The sequence below is a fragment of the Pristiophorus japonicus genome, chromosome 16 (assembly GCF_044704955.1).
Source record: "Pristiophorus japonicus isolate sPriJap1 chromosome 16, sPriJap1.hap1, whole genome shotgun sequence".
NCBI lineage: Eukaryota > Metazoa > Chordata > Chondrichthyes > Pristiophoridae > Pristiophorus > Pristiophorus japonicus.
Genome location: NC_091992.1, coordinates 48,074,083 through 48,094,100, shown reverse-complemented (window position 1 = coordinate 48,094,100; position 20,018 = coordinate 48,074,083).

Genomic DNA, 20,018 nt, shown 5'->3' with positions numbered 1-20,018 from the left:
TTATATAGCCAATACTTTTAAAAAAAGGAAATAATGATTATAATGAATGCTATTCTGCAGTTCATGCTGATGGTACTTGTTTATTTTCATTTGCACCACATAAAGCTTTCCAGCAACATTTCAGTTATTTATCTTTTGCTGCAGTCAGAAACATGTCTTCAGCCAACGTCAGTTACAAAGTCATTTTAAAGCAGTTTTATAGCTCCTCGTGATTCATCCACACCCATTTCTCCATCAGTGCCAGTGGCTGACACCACTGTCATGCCAAAATAGAGGGAGTTAGATTCCTGGATAGCTTTGTGTGCAAAGGCACTGCCCAGTGTAATGGTAAGTCATGTTAGACCAGAGGTCCCAAGTTCCCCTAGAAATAGTGGATGCATTGGTGATCATTTTCCAACATTCCATGGACTCTGATTCAGTTCCGATGGATTGAAGGGTAGCTAATGTAACCCCACTTTTTAAAAAAGGAGGGAGAGAGAAAACAGGGAATTATAGACCGGTTAGCCTGACATCGGTGGTGAGGAAAATGCTGGAACCAATTATTAAAGATGTAATAGCAACGCATTTGGAAAACAGTGACAGGATCGGTCCAAGTCAGCATGGATTTATGAAAGGGAAATCATGCTTGACAAATCTTCTAGAATTTTTTGAAGATGTAACTCATCGAGTGAACAAGGGAGAACCAGTGGATGTGGTGTATTTGGACTTACAAAAGGCTTTTGACAAGGTCCCACACAAGAGATTAGTGTGCAAAAATATTGGCACATGGGATTGGGGGTAATGTATTGACATGGATAGAGGACTGGTTGGCAGACAGGAAGCAGAGAGTGGGAATAAAAAGGTCCTTTTCAGAATGGCAGGCAGTGACTAGTGGGGTACCGCAAGGTTCAGTGCTGGGACCCCAGCTATTTACAATATATATTAATGATTTAGATGAAGGAATGTAGTGTAATATCCCCAAGTTTTCAGATGACACTAAGCTAGGTGGCAGTGTGAGCTGTGAGGAGGATGCTAAGAGGCTGCTAAGAGGCTAAGAGGGTGACTTGGACAGGTTAGGTGAGTGGGCAAATGCATGGCAGATACAGTATACTGTGGATAAGTGTGAGGTTATCCACTTCGGTGGCAAAAACAAGGCAGCAGATTATGATCTGAATGGTGACAGATTAGTAAAAGGGGAGGTGCAACAAGACCTGGGTGTCATGGTACATCAGTCATTGAAAGTAGGCATACAGGTACAGCAGGCAGTAAAGAAAGCAAATGGCATGTTGGCCTTCATAGCGAGCGGATTTGAGTATTGGAGAAGGGCGATCTTGTTGCAGTGTACAGGGCCTTGGTGGGACCACACCTTCAGTATTGTGCAGTTTTGGTCTCCTAATCTGAGGAAGGACATTCTTGCTATTGAGGGAGTACAGCGAAGGTTCACCAGACTGATTCCCGAGATGGCAGGACTGACATATGAAGAAAGACTGGATCGACTCGGCTTATAATTCACTGGAATTTAGAAGAATGAGGGGGATCTCATAGAAGCATGTAAAATTCTGAATGGATTGGACAGGTTAGATGCAGGAAGAATGTTCCCAATGTTGGGGAAGTCAGAACCAGGGGTCACAGTCTAAGGATAAGGGGTAAGCCATATAGGACCGAGATGAGGAGAAACTTCTTCACCCAGAGAATTGTGAACCTGTGGAATTCTCTACCACAGAAAGTTGTTGAGTCCAGTTCATTGGATATATTCAAAAGGGAGTTAGATGTGGCCCTTACGGCTAAAGGGATCAGGGGGTATGGAGAGAAGGCAGGAGTGGGGTACTGAAGTTGCATGATCAGCCATGATCATATTGAATGGTGGTGTAGGCTCGAAGGGCTGAATTGCTTGCTCCTGCACCTATTTTCTATGCTTCTATGTTTCAGTCCCTGGGCTGCACTGAGTCAGTTAATATCAGCCTGAACAGTAGCTTTGGGAGCCGGGCATCTACAACTGGGATCTTGGATTAAGAATGGAGAAATCAACCATGATTTGCCCCTCCTGATTGCTGCTTGGGACCTCTGGTGAAATTTGTGCGTGTGCGAATGTCATGTGAGAAGAGAAGTGAACCTGGTTGTCTGAAAGCCTGTCGAGGCACAGCTATGAAGAATGGCCACATTGTCATCGAACTGTACCATAGTCTGACCTAGCACCTTCAGCAGAGGAAATGAGAACATGGAAACAAAAAATAGAGCAGCTGCCAACAAAGATGTAGGGCCGATGAAATGAAACTGCAGCACTCCCTCATTCGAATCTATACCCGTGTGCGAAACCATGTCCAGGGTATCTGCGTGACCAGAGGAATACACTGCAGGACTACCTCTGAAAATAACCACAGGTCAAATCTGATTAAAAACTAAAGCACGGTAGTTGACAAACAACAGCAACAGTCAGAAATAATACCACAAGCAGTACCGAGAACACTTGCATGATTGTACCAAGCGGTGAAAGATAATGTCCTTGCAGATGAAATTACCTGTAGTCAGATATAAAGAAGGAAAGAAAAACTTGCCTTTATATAGCGCCTTTCATGACCACCGGACATCTCAAAGTGCATTACAGCCAATGAAATACTTTTTGAAGTGTAGACACTGTTGTAATGTGGGAAACATGGTAGCCAACTTGCGCACAACAAGCTCCCGCAAACAGCAATGTGATAATGTCCAGATAATTTGTTTTTGTTATGTTGATTGAGGGATAAATATTGGCCAGGACACTGGGAATAACTCCCCTGCTCTTCTTCATAAAAGTGCCATGGGATCTTTTACGTCCACCTGAGAGAGCAGATGGGACCTCGGTTTAACGTCTTATCCGAAAGAGTAGAATGTATATCTGTCAGTGAATGCACAAAGCAATATAAGGACTGGTACTCCAGAGAACAAATTTCAAAAATCTTATGTCCATATTGGAACCTTCAAATTAGATTCCTGCTTTAAATTCCCACAAAGATAACTTTATATTTACAAAATACACCAAACATTGATTGGAATTGTTTTTCTTATTGTTCCGACAGAATGTTTATTTGATATGGGAAACTGTGTGAAGATAAGTAGTGTTGCTAAATAGGGACTGGGATTATAATGGATCACATCGTTGTGACACCATTTTTTATGGCAGTTGATTATAAGACAATTTTCACTCCTAATAAATATTCTATGATAATAACAGATGCGATGACTATAATGGAAAAGCACTGAAGTTCATATCTTTAGATTGAGATAGGAAGCCTCCACATTATTAATGAAGCCACAACATCCTGCTTCTGGTAATAAATTTGGCAAGCATTGGATTATTTACTGAGCAAAGCTTTAAGCACAACAGATAACAAGTAGGTGGTTATAATAGAGTATTTGAGCCAGACGGGCACCTGGGACCTTTATTGGCAAGTACCAGAGACATTGTTTGGGAGATCAGACTAAATGGCAGTAAGCTCCAGCACACATAACTAAAAATTGGCAAAATAAATACTAACAATCAGCTCTCATTTAGTAATTAAAAATAATTCTGACAAAATCTAATCACAAATGAACAAAAAGTAAATATAATGGAATCACTATTTGAACTGACTCAGGTACTTGGATTTAATTTGGATCACTATTCTGTCAATAGATATTCGTAGGTGACACAATGGGTAACCAAATGCGTACAAACCTGTGCAACCTTAAGAAGCTGATCGATTATTATAACACTTTATTCGGTTAATTGGTCGCCATGTGGTGACCTTTTCTGATGTTCCAATAGGCATATTCTATTGGAAGATGCACAGTTAATGTTATTATAATGCTAGTACTGTATTGCTATATATAAACACACGAACAGTAAAAGCTATTATAAATAAAAACAGAAATTGCTGGAAATACTCAGCTGGTCAGGCAGCATCTGTGGTGAGAGAAACAAAGTTAACCTTTCAGGTCGATGACCTTTCGTCAGAACTCTACTTTGCTTTAGTAAAAGATGTTGGGCCAAAAATTTGCAGCCTCTCTGGGTGCGTACCGTGTACGATGCGAGCATGCACTCGAAGAGGCCTCGCAAATGCAGGTTCTAGGGACGCATGCGCATGCACCGAGAACCGGCTTTTGCGATCTGTCAAAATTTGCACGCATCCGTGGGAGAAGGACATTCGCGGGGCAGAGATTGGGCTATTTGCCCAACTCTGGCCCATCAAATGTCTTTCAAACTCAGGCATGTAGCCTATGTTTACCAGCGTAAGAGTATTAAAACGTAGAAAAATTAAATGTAATCATTCATTTTTATAATAAAAACCCTGTCCATTAAGGCAAGTTTATTTTTAGCCCTATTAAAACATGCTAAAAACATTTCAAAAAAATATATTTTTTTCCAAAACATTTAATTACTTTAAATTTCAATTTATTTTAAATATGTGTGAGGTGTTTTTTTATTTATTGTGTTGTGTTCCTTGTTTTGGGAGGTTTTCTCATTGATAGTAATGGGAGCTCGTACAAATGGAGTTCCCTTATTATCAATGAGAATACTAGATGTTCATTGGTTGTCCAGGCTCACGTGATCCCAGGTTATGAATATGTACCTGGAAGATATGTTCCTGTACACTGGACTGCGAAACTAAGCCTCCGACTGCAATCTTACATTCCTCCGGAACCACCAGGTATTTTCGTTAAAAAAATTCCGGTCGGAGGTGCTCGCCTGAAGGAAGCCTCCGACCACAATTTTTCTCCTATGCAGATCATTGTGCATTTCAGGGCAACAGTGCAGATTTAGGCCATATGATACTCTTGCTCAACCTGGCCAGCTAGCAGAGGTGTTGGCAGACATCCCCATCAGCCTTTGTACAGATGCTCTTGTCTGAACACTTTCTTATATGGCAGCAAGCCACTCAATACCCTCTTCACTGCACTGCCAGCCTTTGTCTTCTCATCGCTAGCTTTCAAGACTCTCCCGATCCATGTTCCTGTTAATTCCCCAAAAAACACTTCCACCATTTGCATTTCATACAGGCTGTGGGCTGTAGTTACACTGTTTACCTTCCTGTGATTGCCTCCCACAGTGCTGAATTCAACAATGGGCTGCTTTTGTGACCATAAAGAGAATTTTAAGCATTCCATCACACCATCTACAAAAGATCTACATTGCCCCATCTGTTAATTGAATGATTCAGTATCACTGGCCATGTGCACTCAAATGTTCATTGTCCTCAACATAGGCAGTCCCTCAAAACGAGGAGTTCACAGGTGTTTCAATGAAGGACCTAATATTCGAGGTCCTGAACTACATCCTGAAGGGTGGAAGATGCCTGTGCATGGATTTAACTTGACAGAGCTAGGTCTTGGTTCAGTGGCAAGGATTACCCAAGACGACTGGAGATCTGCTCTGCTGCACGGACCGAGTGTGCACACATATCGCAGTATGGGCTGGCTCATGCTGCCCCTGGGCCCTCTCCTCTTCTGGCCCCGAACTCACGCCTCTGATTTAATAGTGCTTAATAGTGTATATTGTCCACAGCTGGATTGGTCCACTGATAATTTTTATAGCATTTATTTAGATGCCCATGAAAAGGGTTAATGACTGATTCATCAGCTTTATGGCATGTGCCTTTTCAATTGTATATAAATGTTTACATACCTAACCTTCAAGAATGTGCAGAGAAAACTTGTGTTTTCCTGTGGATAGGCTAAAAAAAAAACACATTACTTTGATTTAATGTATAATTAGTGCGCGAATAGCAAATTAAACCCCGAGATGGTGTCCTAGATTATTTGAGCATGTTCCAGGCAATTTGAAAAAAACAGTCCTGCTTTCTGCACGGAGGTGCTGATGTAGCCATAGTACAACCGAATCTCAGCTGCTTTCCCAGCACTTCAAAGATTACCCTATCCACATTCATAAGCAATATTGATCTAAGCTAATTCAACTCTTACGGGATACGTCCCGTTTGGCAGTTACATGACCTCTACCGAACTTCGACTCTTCACTTCAATTTTTATTTCTTCATGAACATTTGCAGCTTCGTCAACTTGCTTGGCTCATCACTGTTTCTCTTGTTGAATGGCCCTGAACCTCTCCATACAGATTGCACAGCACATGACTATCATTCTCCAGTGTCCTCACAGCTTCGCCATGCAATGTGCTATCAAGAATCTTGGACAATTCCTCATTCAATTCTTCTCATTCTCCACTACAATCAAGGGGCCAACTCAACTCAGCTATCTCAGTCTGACGCTCCCAAATACATGGCTTACAATGGTGCTGCTTCTTTCTATTTTACCTGTACCGGTGCAGTCCTGCACAGTGGTTTTGCCGCATCCACATCTTCCCTGATGTATCCAATTTCCCCATTTCTCTTCAACTCTTCTCCACATTGAATATAGGTTTGCATATTTGGATATTTATCGGAGTCTCTATTTAACCTTCCTGTGTTCTTTATCCATCCCAGCTCTAAAGAGGAAAGCAACTTGGTTAGTAGCTTGTCTACAGGCATGCATTTAACGACTAGGTGGTAAACTTCCAACTTTCCCTATGAATACCTAGTAGATAATCTATGTCTGCTAACAATAACTGTTCTTGTAAAAAGTAACTATCTATTGGGAGTCTTTTGCTTCTAAGAGCAAGCACACTGAATAAAAGAAAGACTTGGATTTATATAGTGCCTTTCACGACCACTGGACATCTCAAAACACTTTACAACCAATGAAGTACTTTTGGAGTGTAGTCACTGTTGTAATGTGGGATATACTGAAATTACAGTACCTTTTGTATGAAGTGCTTGGACTGAAGTAGTAAATAGGATTGATTGATAAGCTAAGCAGCATAAGGAATATTTTTCACGACTACAATAGGTGATAGTCTTCAAGGAGTGAGCTCAGCACACAAATGATGGCACCAAACACAGAATATAGTTGCACAAATTAGATGAAAACCTTTTAAAAGGAAAAGGAAAAGAAGAAAAAAATCAGAAGTGAAAATAGAAAATGGTGAAGCCTTGGATCAGTTAACATCTGAAAGGTGAAGGTTTCATGTGGAACATTTCTGATGAAAGATTCCACCCAAATGTTGTCCAGTTTCCCTTTTTTCAGATACTGACTGGTAATGTACTTCTCGCATTGTTGTCTTAAATAATGGTGATCCTTTCACCAAATATACTGGGAAGCCCTAGTAGGCTGCCTTATGTCCAGGTCCAGGAATGGTGCTGTGGTTATATTGCCACCTTTGGTGAATCCCTAAGCATGAGGATAGTTCCTTGGACCCCAGCACCGCACAACTAGAGAATCCATAAAGTGTTCAACACTATCAGGTACACAACCACCAGAAACCAGTAGAATCAGCTACATTCAGAGGGGTGCATACACACTCCTGAGTCAACCAGAACCAGCCCCAACAACAAGTCTATGCCCCTAAAAAGCAGCAGAAAGTCTCCCAGCACATGAAGAACTCACTCTCATTCTCATTCTCACTCTCTCTCTCTCTCGCTCTCTCTCTCTCTCTCTCTCTCTCTCTCTCTCTCTCTCTCTCTCCTGGGTGACCATTGTGTCAGGAACACAAGTCATTTGGCAGTCCTTACTGAGACCAGGTGCAAGTGCTGGAGCCAGCTGCCTCTGAATGGATCCAAATTAAAATACAGAGTGTTCCAGACAGTGTCTGAGTACAGAGAACTGTAAGTAGGTCCACTCTTGGAATCATTCCCAGTCCAGCCTGTTCGACAAAAGCAGGCTGCAGGACAGCATAAGAAGAATTGCTGCTATGGTCCGCTTAAAATGGATGCAATCATATTTCCTGATGTGTATGTGTCTTTAATGAATTAGTCTGGTGCATATAATCAGCTTAATCGTTGGGTTGGTTTGCCAGGTGAATGGCAGTGAAACATGCTGCAGTAATGCTGATTGGTTATACAAATAGTGGTCACTACCACTTTTCACCTGTCTATAATTGTATTCAGGATCTAACATGGCAATGGTCCGTAATTAACACATCCTTCAATAATGCCATGTGATAAGAAAACAAGTATTGACTGGAGTATTCAGACTGCAAGATAAATTATTGCCCTTGAGTTACAGAAGTGTCAAGCATGGTTGTGAGTCATTTTGCTAACCCTCAGGTCAATAGCTAACACTACAGTCTTCAACTGTAGTCAATATTTGTATAACACGATGAAGTCTGCTCTACGCTCGACTAGGCAACACTGAGCTTTAAGGGACAAAGCGACAGATAGTTATATTAATAATAGCAATTGTCGATAAATGCTCGCAGAGTACTGCGGTTCATTTTGATTTTTTTGGGGGGGGAGCGTAATTCACTGTTTTGATTGATTTTTGAAGTAACTAATCAATCTCCTGCACATAGGGAGTCAAGACCAAGTGTAGTATTTACATTCAGTAGGGTTAGAGAATGGAAAGGGCAATTGGAGGCAATGGGAGGAGGAAGAGGAAGGGAAATAGAGGGGAGAGGAAGAATAGAGGGAAGTGAAGTGGGTAGAGGGGAGAGGAAAGGTATAGGGAAAGAGGGGAGTGAAGTGGGTAGAGGGGAGAGGAGGGGTATAGGGAGAGAGGGAACTGAAGAGGGTAGAGGGGAGAGGAGGGGTATAGGGAGAGGGGGGAGTGAAGTGGGTAGAGGGGAGAGGAGGGGTATAGGGAGAGAGGGAACTGAAGGGGGTAGAGGGGAGAGGAGGGGTATAGGGAGAGAGGGGAGTGAAGGAGATATGGGGAGAGGAGGGGTACAGGGAGAGTGGGGAGTGAAGGGGATAGAGGGGAGAGGAAGGGTATAGGGAGAGAGGGGAGTGAAGTGGGTAGAGGGGAGAGGGGAGAGGAAGGGTATAGGGAGAGAGAGGATAAGGGGGTTCTGACTGGGTGGAGTTATGGGACAACAAAGTTCTCTCTGCTTGACACAAGTGTAGTTCACCACAGTCCGAGGTTGTTGCAGGACGTTTACCGATATGTCAACATGATGTCACACATCCACCAGAACGGCAGGATGTGCACAAAACATGTCTTACCTGAAGAAAAATGGAAAACTAAGCAATAGACATTAATGTGAAGTCTCGGAAAAAACATGAGAGGGTCAATTTTGACCCGGAGTGGGTTTTGGGTGGGCGGGTTATGAAACGCACTCGGTGGCCTAAGTTCCAGGCCTGGAGTAGTTGAACTCCCAGGCTTTATTTAAATGCTGTCGGCCCATTTCCCACCCAGAATAGATGGGATGAGGGCACAGAGCGGATGGAAGCAGGAGAAGATCGAGCGGCCCTCTGCCTCTCGCTGGCTTCCCGGTAAGTGGAAGGATGGTAGTTTTGGCACGGTCTCGCAGGAGGGAAGCAGGAAGAATCCGGGGTAGGGGAGCCCACGACTTTCCATGTGAAGCTGAGAGGTGCAATACCACAAGGAAATAATTAGTCAGGATTCGTGCTTCTCATTTCTAGTGACTCTCCTGGAAATCATATAGCTGTAGATATCGACTGAGGCTTGGTTGTGATGCTTCCTACAGTGAAATCTTTATACAGCTACTCAAGAACACATCCTACAAGATGACTCCTTAACAGAAACTGTCATCATGTGACCTTGCCTCATGACCTTTTATTGTTGTGACATCAGTAGTTGTATTACATCAGTAGTCCACTAGGTGGAGCTCTATTACACCAACGATACAATAGCTTGCTGCCTAAACTCATATATGGACAACAGTTACTTGGGCAAGGTACTGGAGGGCTGCCTTTGCCACTGTAGCCCAATGCGAGTTAAGAGCTCCTCCATTTACATGACTGTAGCAGTAAGACCCGAGGTTTAATTACGTCTTGGCAGTGCCATTTATTTACTTTGGTGAATGCATTGAAGGCTAAAGTACTAGAGTAGCATTAATGGTCTCAGCATTGTCCAAAGTGGCTTTAAAGTGCCCTGTGGCAGGATTTTGAAGTCAGCACTCTATCTGCGAACTATGTAGAGCCATAAATGTTTTCCAGATCTTACTAAATGATGCCAAGATTATTTATGCAAGTAGCTAATGCTTCAGCAGGACAGCATAGATTGCATTATTTATGAGATTCCATTCTCTGTTGCTATTTACAGCATAAGCCACTTTCTGTCAGATGTGACAACTAAGGTAAGAACCCTGCTTTTTCAGTTTGCCTCTGCCTTCTGCACGGTCACAGAATTAACTTGTTATCCTCAATCTTTACATTGTTGTGGCTGCTGTTGAGTCTTGGAATCTTTTGGACCTGCTTAAATAAGCTTCTCAGTGACTGAATTTGATAATGCAAAATTTATCAAGTACGAACATACGAAATTGACAGGCAGGAAAAAGACCAACTGCTCCATCAAGCCTGCCCCACACTATGATGGCCGGAGCATCCTGACCAATCCCCCCCTCCCCACCCATGCCCCCCATCACCCAACTGCCATGTAATCTCCTGGGGGAGGCAAAAAAACGCAGAGAAAAAACAGAGCCAATAAGGGAAAAAATACTCTGGGGTATTTCTCCCGACCCCCACATGCAATTGAAACCAGTCCAGGAGATAAAATGTTATCACTTAGTACATCTGCACTAAATAGCATTACAACATGTAGGTTTTCCATCTACAATTAAGAGTAGCAGCATGGCCACCTTATCAGCAATTTTGGCTCTGAGTAAATAAGTTGTGAGTTCAAGCCCGACTCCAGGACTTGACCATAGCTGTATCAAGAAAAGAGCCCGATAATACATGTGCATACTTCGCCATGTTGTGGCTGCACAGACAACACCTGATCTGTTCTGTGGTGCACAGCATAGTTCACTCCGGCTGAAAAACAATTGGACAAATAAGGTAGTTAATTTCAGGTCCAGGAATTGGGCTCAGGCGAGGGATGGAGTGTATGCCACCTACACCAACAACAACAATAACTACCTTTAAGTGCCTTTAACATAGTAAAACGTCCAAAGGCACTTCACAGGAGTGTGATCAGACAGAATTTGACACCGAGCCACATAAGAAGATATTAGGACAGTTGCTCAAAAATTTGATCAAAGTGATAGATTTTAAGGAGAGTCTTAAAGGAGGAGAGAGAGGTAGAGATGCGGAGAGGTTTAGGGAGGGAATTCCAGAGCTTAGAGACAAGGCAACAGAAGGCACTGCCACCATGGTGGCACAATTAAAATAGGGGTTGCACAAAAGGCCAGAATTGGAGGAGCACAGAGATCTTGGCAGGTTGCAGGGCTGAAGTAATTACAGGGATAGGGATGAGCGAGGCCATGAAGAGATTTGAAAACAAGAATGAGAATTTTTTAATTGGGGTGTTGCCAGACTGGGAGCCAATGTAGATCAGCGAGCACAGGGCTGATGGCTGAATGGGACTGAGTGTAAATTGGGATATGGGGAGCAAAGTTTTGGATGCGCTTAAGTCTGGAGGTAATAAAGGCATGGATAAGGGTTTCAGCAGCACATGAGCTGAGGCAGGCACTGTCTCAAGTCTCGTGACTTCCATTAAGGTCTCTTCAAAAAGGACCTGACTGATAGAGATCCCCACTCATCTATGCTGGTTGTGTTATTCTTCTTTGGCCTGCTATACTAGTTCATGTTCATTTTTGTGACATCACTGGATCGGTTTGAATTAACCATACCCAAGTAAACATGTCAGATACCTATAACTCACTTTTATTGGCATCAGTGGCCATGTACATTTATATTAGGCTATGTTTTCCCATGGTCACCTTGGCCCTTTTCTTCAAGTCAGACATTAATGACCAAAAATGGGTGGGTTGGGATCATGTCAGAGGTTAAAATTCAAAACAAATCTGAAACAGGAACCCAAACCGCCTCGAACCACCGAGTTTTAACGGAAGCGGGATGAAGGGTGGGTGAGCAATTCATTTGCAAGAGGTGGGATGGTCATTGAAAGATTACAATCAGACAGCGCGTGCTCATTTTAATAGATATTCTATTTTTATCTCATGTTGGCCTGGTTTACCAGGCCTCGAGAAACCCGGCAGGTGAAAGAGGGCAAGAAGGGCTGAATCCATGAGGTAAGTGGCTTTATGGCACTGCTTGTGGGCCAGGAGGAACAGGAGTGTTTCCTCCAGGTCTGACAAGCTACCCAGTAAGCACCCTCCCCACCACCATGGGAGCCCCCTGCCCAGCATTGGACCTCCCCGAACACCATCGGACCCCCTGACCAGCATCGTATCCCACCCTCGTGATCATCATCTGCCCCCGCTGACCACCATCAAACCCTGTTCCACGATCGGACCCCCCTGCAATTGGACTCCTCTGCCCCCCACCCCCCGGGATTGGACCCCACCACCCCGGGAGCAGATCCTCCTCCCACAAGTGGAACGCCCCCCCACACAATCTCTCACACCTCCTCACTAGACCTATGTACTCCCAGGCCAGTTCGACTGCGACCTTGTGCTGTAGGTATGGCCGCCCCACAGGCCTCTAGCCTGTCAATCAGGCTGGCTGTGGGCAGGAAACCTACAGAAAAAAATTAAAGATGTCCTAAATACTGCAGGACTTCCGGGAAACCTGTACTTAACTGCTTCCCGACCTCAAAACAGCTCCCCCCTGCCCCCGCCCACTTATTCCCCGCCTCTGAGCTTAAATACAAAACTTTATTTCAAATAAACCTTCATGTTCTGTGGATACAGGCTCACAGCCAGAGTGATGATCATTTAACACTGAATATTAATGGTTTGCCTCTTGTGGAGCAGCTCTCCTTGTTCTCATGTTGGCAACTATATTCTGCATTTCTTCTTTGTTAAATTATGTTTTCTGTTATCTATGCTGTCCCTCCTGCAGCCTCAACAGTGAGTACTAGCAATCTATTGGACCATGGGGAATAACACAGCCAAGCCCAATCCTCTCCTCACTAGACATCGATACACCTGCATTTTCCAGCAGTGTTCACAGGCAGATTGTTCTGCAATTCCTCCCTACCCCAGGGACACTTATGCCTAATTCCTGTATCCTTTATTGCTGCACTGGCTGAGGAGAGCTAACTGAACACAGACCAGGACTGAACAAAGCCTGTATGGTGAAGTACCAAACAATGCATCTAATGTAGCCACACAACTAGTGTGGAGCAGTATTTTGTTTTTAAGTTGGTTTGCAAACTAATGTTCTGTGTATCTGAACATTTAACTCACAATATTGTAATAACCGTCACCCTCCCTTCACTAGCAGACATATTATAAAATCAGCTTTGTGGTGTTTTAGTTGTATTTGAAACTGTTCCTGGCTGATTTATGTTTTAATCGATTGATGAACCTAAATGAATGGCCAAGACCTACATCGATATTGAAAAGAGTACGAAAGAAGACAAGGTAAATGAGGAACTGGTAATCAGTTGATACCAAGGTTGCGTTTTAAAAGCCTTTGCATCAGTATTAACCTTGTCTTGCGTGCACTCATAATTCTAGTCAAGGCGATCAATTTTATTCACCTCTCAATGTTCTTAAGCAGACCTATCTTAGTAACCTGACTGTGCTTGCTGAAATCTCACTGCACTTAGTGAGCTGTGCATTTCACTATGCACTTCATTGAGCAGTTTGTGCAGATACTCAGAGAACTATCTTGCGGGGAGGGTAGGTACCATTAATAAAGACTCAGCCTCTGGAGACTGTTTAGAATTGGTCCACTCAACAATTACTTCTTCAAAACCTTTCACATCTAATAACTCACCGGTAATGTTGACAGTGTCATGTGTCATGTGTTCTTTGTTATATCATTAACACGTAAACCATCCCAACTTGTTCATCCTGTAGCCCAGAGAATTAACATTATCATCAGACAGCCATTCTACAAAGAAATCAAAGCGTTGACCTTATTTTTAATTCCTGTTATGGATGCATAAGGAAAAAAGCACACAGCAATTTGAACTATTTAAAGGCGAGCTAAGGCCACACAACACAGATAGAACTAATTAATATTCAAACAAACAACTGCATTAATAACCATGTCCCATCAAATGCAAACTTAAAGCCCTGTTCTAATCATGTCCACATTAATTGTTGTCGGTAAACCATTTGTGAGTATGTCTCTCTTTAATTTCTTTTTTATTCTTTCCTGGGATGTGGGAGTCATTGGCAAGGCCAGCATTTATTGCCCATCCCTAATTAACATTGAGAAGGTAGTGGTGAGCCACCTTCTTGAACCACTGCAGGCTCTGTGGTGAAGGTTCTCCCACAGTACTGTTAGGGAGGGAGTTGCAGGATTTTGGCCCAGTGACGATGAAGGAATGGCGATATATTTCCAAGTTAGTATGATGTGTAACTTGGAGGGGAACTTGGAGCTGATGGTGTTCCCATGCACCTGCTGCCCTTGGCCTTCTAGGTGGTAGAGGTCGCGGGTTTGGGAGGTGCTGCCGAAGAAGCCTTGGTGAGTTGTTGCAATACATCTTGTAGATGGTACACACTGCAGCCACGGTGCGCTGGTGGTGGAGGGAGTGAATGTTGAATGTGGTGAATGGGGTGCCGATCAAGTGGGCTGCTTTGTCCTGGATGGTGTTGAGCTTCTTAAATGTTGTTGGAGCTGCACTCATCCAGGCAAGTGGAGAGTATTCCATCACGCTCCTGGCTTGTGCCTTGTGGATGGTGGAAAGTTTCAAATTTGTTTTTTTATTAAATGTTATTTTCTCTTCAAGTTGAGGAAATATTTTATGAGGATGATGACTGAGCTAAATGTGAAAGGGAGAAGGGTGACAACAACTTGCATTTATATAATGCCTTTCAACTAAACCAAGTATCCTATGGTGCTTTGCATGAGGAGGCAGTTGGACAAGGTGACCATGGTTAATGAAATAGGTTGTGAGGAGGCTTATTGGAGAAGTGAGAGTGATTTCAATGTGAAAGGTTTATGGTAGGAGTTCAAGAGAACAATTGCATACTGACTGAAGGCTGTGCTCAGGAAAGAGGTGAGCACAGTAATTGAGAGTTGGAGGAACAAAGTCTTCAGGCTGGGATATAGGGCTGGAAGAAATTGCAGAAGAAGAATGCAGCAAGGCTATGGAGCGCCGCCACCCTGGACCTGTGTGAGAACAACACCGGCAGCAGCGGAGCATAAAGGAGCAGTGAGCTGCCCCAGCACAGAGCCAGTGAGCTGTCCCAGCACAGAGTTAGTGAGCAGCCCCAGCACAGAGCCAGTGAACTGCCCCAGCACAGAACCAGTGAGCAACCCCAGCACAGAGCCAGTGAGCTGCCCCACCACAGAGCCAGTGAGCAGCCCCAGCACAAAACCAGTGAGCAGCCCCAGCACAGAGCCAGTGGGTAGCCCCAACACAGAGCCAGTGGGCAGCCCCAGCACAGAGCCAGTGAGCAACCCCAGCACAGAGCCAGTGGGCAGCCCCAGCACAGAGCCAGTGAGCAGCCCCAGCACAGAGCCAGTGGGCAGCCCCAGCACAGAGCCAACGAGCTGACCCAGCACAGAGCTAGCCACCACAGGGAGCAGCGCGAGCAGGTAAGAAAGGGCGACAAAGGAGAATAGGGCAACTACATTCGACATCACAGGAAGGCAGGGAAGTGATTGGTTGGTGAGTTTTTCTCTCTTTGAATTAAGGGCCTTAGATTAGGGACCGGGATTAATAACTAAAAACTAAATCTAATTAATTAAATACATTGGGTCGAAATTGGTCGACATACTGCCCCCTACTGCCGGCGTACCGCCCAAAAATGCGATTTTGGTCAAAAAACACCTTCTTACCGCTGACATACCACTCGGTGGAACAGTCATCATTGACATACCGCCAAGTGGTATGCACATCGTCCGCCATGCAGAACCGCCCGCATACAGCCCAAAAAGTCCGATTTTCATCACATACTGCCAACATACCGTCCTGGAAAAAATGATTTTACGTGATTGTGAATGGGCGGAGTGCACGGATCTGCCATTTTAGAAATCAGGAACTGTCAACTAAAGCAGCAGCTTCTGTATCTCTGAGGTGAACAGTGATTTTAGAGTACGATTTTGATTGGAAAAGGTATATTTACTATTACTGACTAATTTATTAAGATAGAAAGGCATTTTAGTTATATTTTTTTCATCGAAAAATATTGTGGAGATTTAAAATGCATGGGGCTTGTATTGCTGACAACCTGTTTAATGGAGGAACCCCCAGATGTGAGGAGGTTTATTCAGCATAGTTATAAGGGTAATGAAAGAGGTCGCAGAATGATGAAGAGGAGGAGGCCTTACCTGCAAAGGATCTTCATGGAGAAGTTGTCATTTGGCAATGAGTTAACTTAAGAACCTTTGCATGCAAAAATGAGCACAATTGGAATTCTGGAGAGATTCGTGGACTGGGAAGATTTTGTAGCTCGCCTGGACAAGTATTTCGCGGCCAAGAAAATGGAGGAACCCACGGACGCAGTTAGGCGCAGGGCGGTCTTCCTCACAGTTTGTGGTCCGAAAATCTATGGACTCATAAAGAATCTTCTCTCAACTGCAAGTCCAACAGACAAGGACTATGAGGAATTGTGTGCTCTGGTACGTGACCATCTCAAAGCAGACGAAGGCATCATCATCTCACGATATCGATTCTACAAGCACGTTGGTTCTGAGGGTCAGGATGTGTTGGAAGTCGTTGCCGACCTAAGACGTCTAGCTGGACCATGTAAGTTCAAAAACTCATTGAGAGACATGCTGCGGGACTTCTTTGTAATCGGCATCAACCACGAGGTGATCCTGCATAAGCTACTGGTGGCGGAGACGTTGGATTTGAGCAAGGCCATCACGATTGCGCAGGCATGCATGATGATGGTCAAAAACTTAAAGCAGATATCATCAAAAAATTGGAACTCGGCAAGTACTGTAAACAAGATTGTATTGTCATTTGGCAGAGCTGCATATGGCAGGGCCTACTCGACTGCGTATGCAAAACCTGTGGCTGCTCAAAGTCTGCCAACGGGAATGAATTCGATTTCACCATGTTGGCGTTGTAGGGGCAATCAATGGCCTCATCAGTGTCAGTTTAAACAGTACATTTGTAAAGGCTGTTCGAGACTGGGGCATCTCCAGCGCATGTGTCCGCAACTGAGCAAGCGTGCTACGACACACCACCTGGAGGATGATGACCAGTATAATGTGGATCCAGATATGGAATCCGAGATACCAGAGGAGAAAGTGTAAGGACTGTATTCGTTCCTAACAAAGAGCCAACTGATAATGGTTAATGAGAAACTTAACGGAATTGGACACGGGTGTGAGTAAATCAATAATGAGCCAGAGGACATTCGACAAGCTGTGAGATACTAAGGCTGTGAGGCCTAAGCTGAGTCCGGTCAATGCCAAGTTGCGTACATACACTAAAGAACCCATAACGGTGATGGGCAGTGCAGTAGTCAAGGTGTTGTATGAAGGTGCGGTTCATGATTTACCGTTACGGATTATTCCAGGCAATGGTGTTTGTCAGGAATTGGCTCGAAAAAATCAAATGGAATTGGAACGATATCAAAGCGTTGTCGTCGGAGGATGATACTCCATGTGCTCAAGTGCTGAGCAAGTTCCCCTCACTGATTGAACCAGGCATCGGCAATTTCACGGGAGCCAAGGGGCTGATCCACGTGGACTTGGATGCAAGACCCGTCCATCATAAAGCTCGGGCAGTTCTGTACATGATGAGGGAGAAGGTCAAAATCGAAATGGACCGACTCCAGTGTGAAGGGGTCATATCACCAGTCGAATTTAACGAATGGGCCAGCCCCATTGTTCCTGTGTTGAAGAGTGATGGCACTGTCAGCATTTGTGGAGACAAAAAGGTTACAATCAACCGAGTCTTGAAACAGGATCAATATCCGTTACCGAAGACTGATGACCTGTTTGCAACACTAGCTGGGGGGAAGACATTCATGAAACTGGATCTGACGTCTGCCTACATGACACAGGAGCTGGTCGAGACATCGAAGAAACTTACGTGCATCAATACTCATAAAGGACTGTTCATCTACAACAGGTGTCCTTTTCGAATTCGCTCGGCTGCAGCCATATTTCAGAGGAACATGGAGAGTCTACTGAAGTCCGGCCCTAGAACCGTCGTGTCACAGGACGTGGTCACAGGACGTGACACCGCCGAACATCTGAACAACCTGGAAGAGGTTCTACATTGTCTGGACAAAGTTAGTCTCAGACTGAAACGTTCGAAGTGCATCTTCATGGCACCGGAAGTCGAATTCCTGGGGAGGAAAATTGCTGCTGACGGTATCAGACCTATGGACTCGAAAACCAAGGCCATCAAAAATGCACCCAAGCCTCAGGATGTGACGGAGCTGTGTTCGTTCCTTGGTCTACTCATCTAGTTCGGTAATTTCCTACTTAGATTGAGAACTTTATTAGAGCCACTGCACGTGCTGCTAAGAAAGGGCGACAGCTGGGTTTGGGGTACGTCTCAAGATAGAGCTTTTGAGAAAGCTGCTAATCTGCTTTGCTCTAACAAGCTGCTGGTACATTATGATCTATGTAAACATCTAGTATTAGCTTCGTCATATGGAGTTGGTTGCATGCCCCAACAAGCTAATGATTCGGGTAAACTACAACATGTTGTGTATGTTTCTAAAAGATTGTCAAAGGTGGAAAGAGCCTACAGCATGGTAGAAAAAGAAGCATTAGCCTGTGTGTATGGGGTTAAAAAGATGCATCAGTACCTTTTTGGTCTTCGGTTTGAACTGGAAACAGATCACAAGCCACTCATTTCATTGTTTTCGGAAAACAAAGGTATAAATATCAATGCATCATCCCGCATCCAGAGGTGGGCGCTGACATTATCTGCCTATGATTATGTCATTCGCCATAGACCTGGCACCGAGAATTGTGCCAATGCATTGAGCCATCTGCCGTTGCCCACACCGGAGGTGGAGATGCCACAATCTGCAGACCTACTGTTAGTTATGGATGCTTTTGAAAGTGAAGGAACCCCTGTCACGGCTCAACAAGTTAAGACGTGGACCAGCCAGGACCCGATATTATCGGTTGTGAAATGTTGTGTCCTTAGTGGTGAATGGTCTGCCATATTCAAGCAAATGGGTGATGAGACCAAACCTTACAACCGTCGCAAAAATGAACTATCCATTCAGTCAGATTGTTTACTGTGGGGTAATCGTGTTGTTATGAAAGCCATTGCCAGATCTCATGTATGGTGACCTGGAATTGACTCTGATCTGGAATCATGTGTGCAACAGTGCAACACTTGCATGCAGCTAAGCAAAGCACCAGCGGAATCGCCGCTGAGTCTGTGGTCGTGGCCATCTAAACCATGGTCCAGGATCCACATTGACTTTGCAGGTCCCTTCCTGGGAAAGATATTTTTAGTTGTGGTGGATGCATATTCGAATTGGATAGAGTGTATAATCATGTCATCCAGTACATCCACAGCTACCATTGAGAGCCTTCATGTCATGTTTGCCACTCATGGTCTGCCCAACATCGCTGTAAGCGACAACGAACTTTGCTTCACTAGTCTGGAGTTTCAAGAGTTCATGAAAATCAATGGTGTCAAACATGTGAGGTCAGCACCATTCAAACCCGCATCCAATGGACAAGCAGAGCGTGCGGTCCAAACAATCAAGCAGAGTATGAAATGTGTAACTCAAGGTTCACTGCAGACTTGCTTGTCATGCATATTGATTAGTTACAGGACAAGACACCACGCGCTTACCGGGGTCCCCCTGCTGAACTGTTGATGAAGAGAGGTCTCAAGACCAAGCTCTCTCTTGTCTACCCTGACTTGAACGATCATGTTGAATACAGACGTCAAAGTCAGCAGTGGTATCATGATCGTGCTGCTTTGTCACATGACATTGTCAAGCTCAAGAATGGACAAACATTAGGAAACATGTTGATCAGATGAAGCTGCGGCAGACGGAGGAACTGGAGGAAGTTGAGGAAGATATGATCAGTGACCAACCAACCTTTATTTATTCATCAGAGGACTCCGCCGTCATCAATGAATCTGGACTTTCAATCCCTGACATGGTCATTGCCACTCCCATCAGATCGGCTGCCCAGCCCCCAGTCATAACAGACTCAGAATGCTTGCCCAAGGCTCGAGTTGAACTGAGACGATCAACTCGGGAGCAGAAA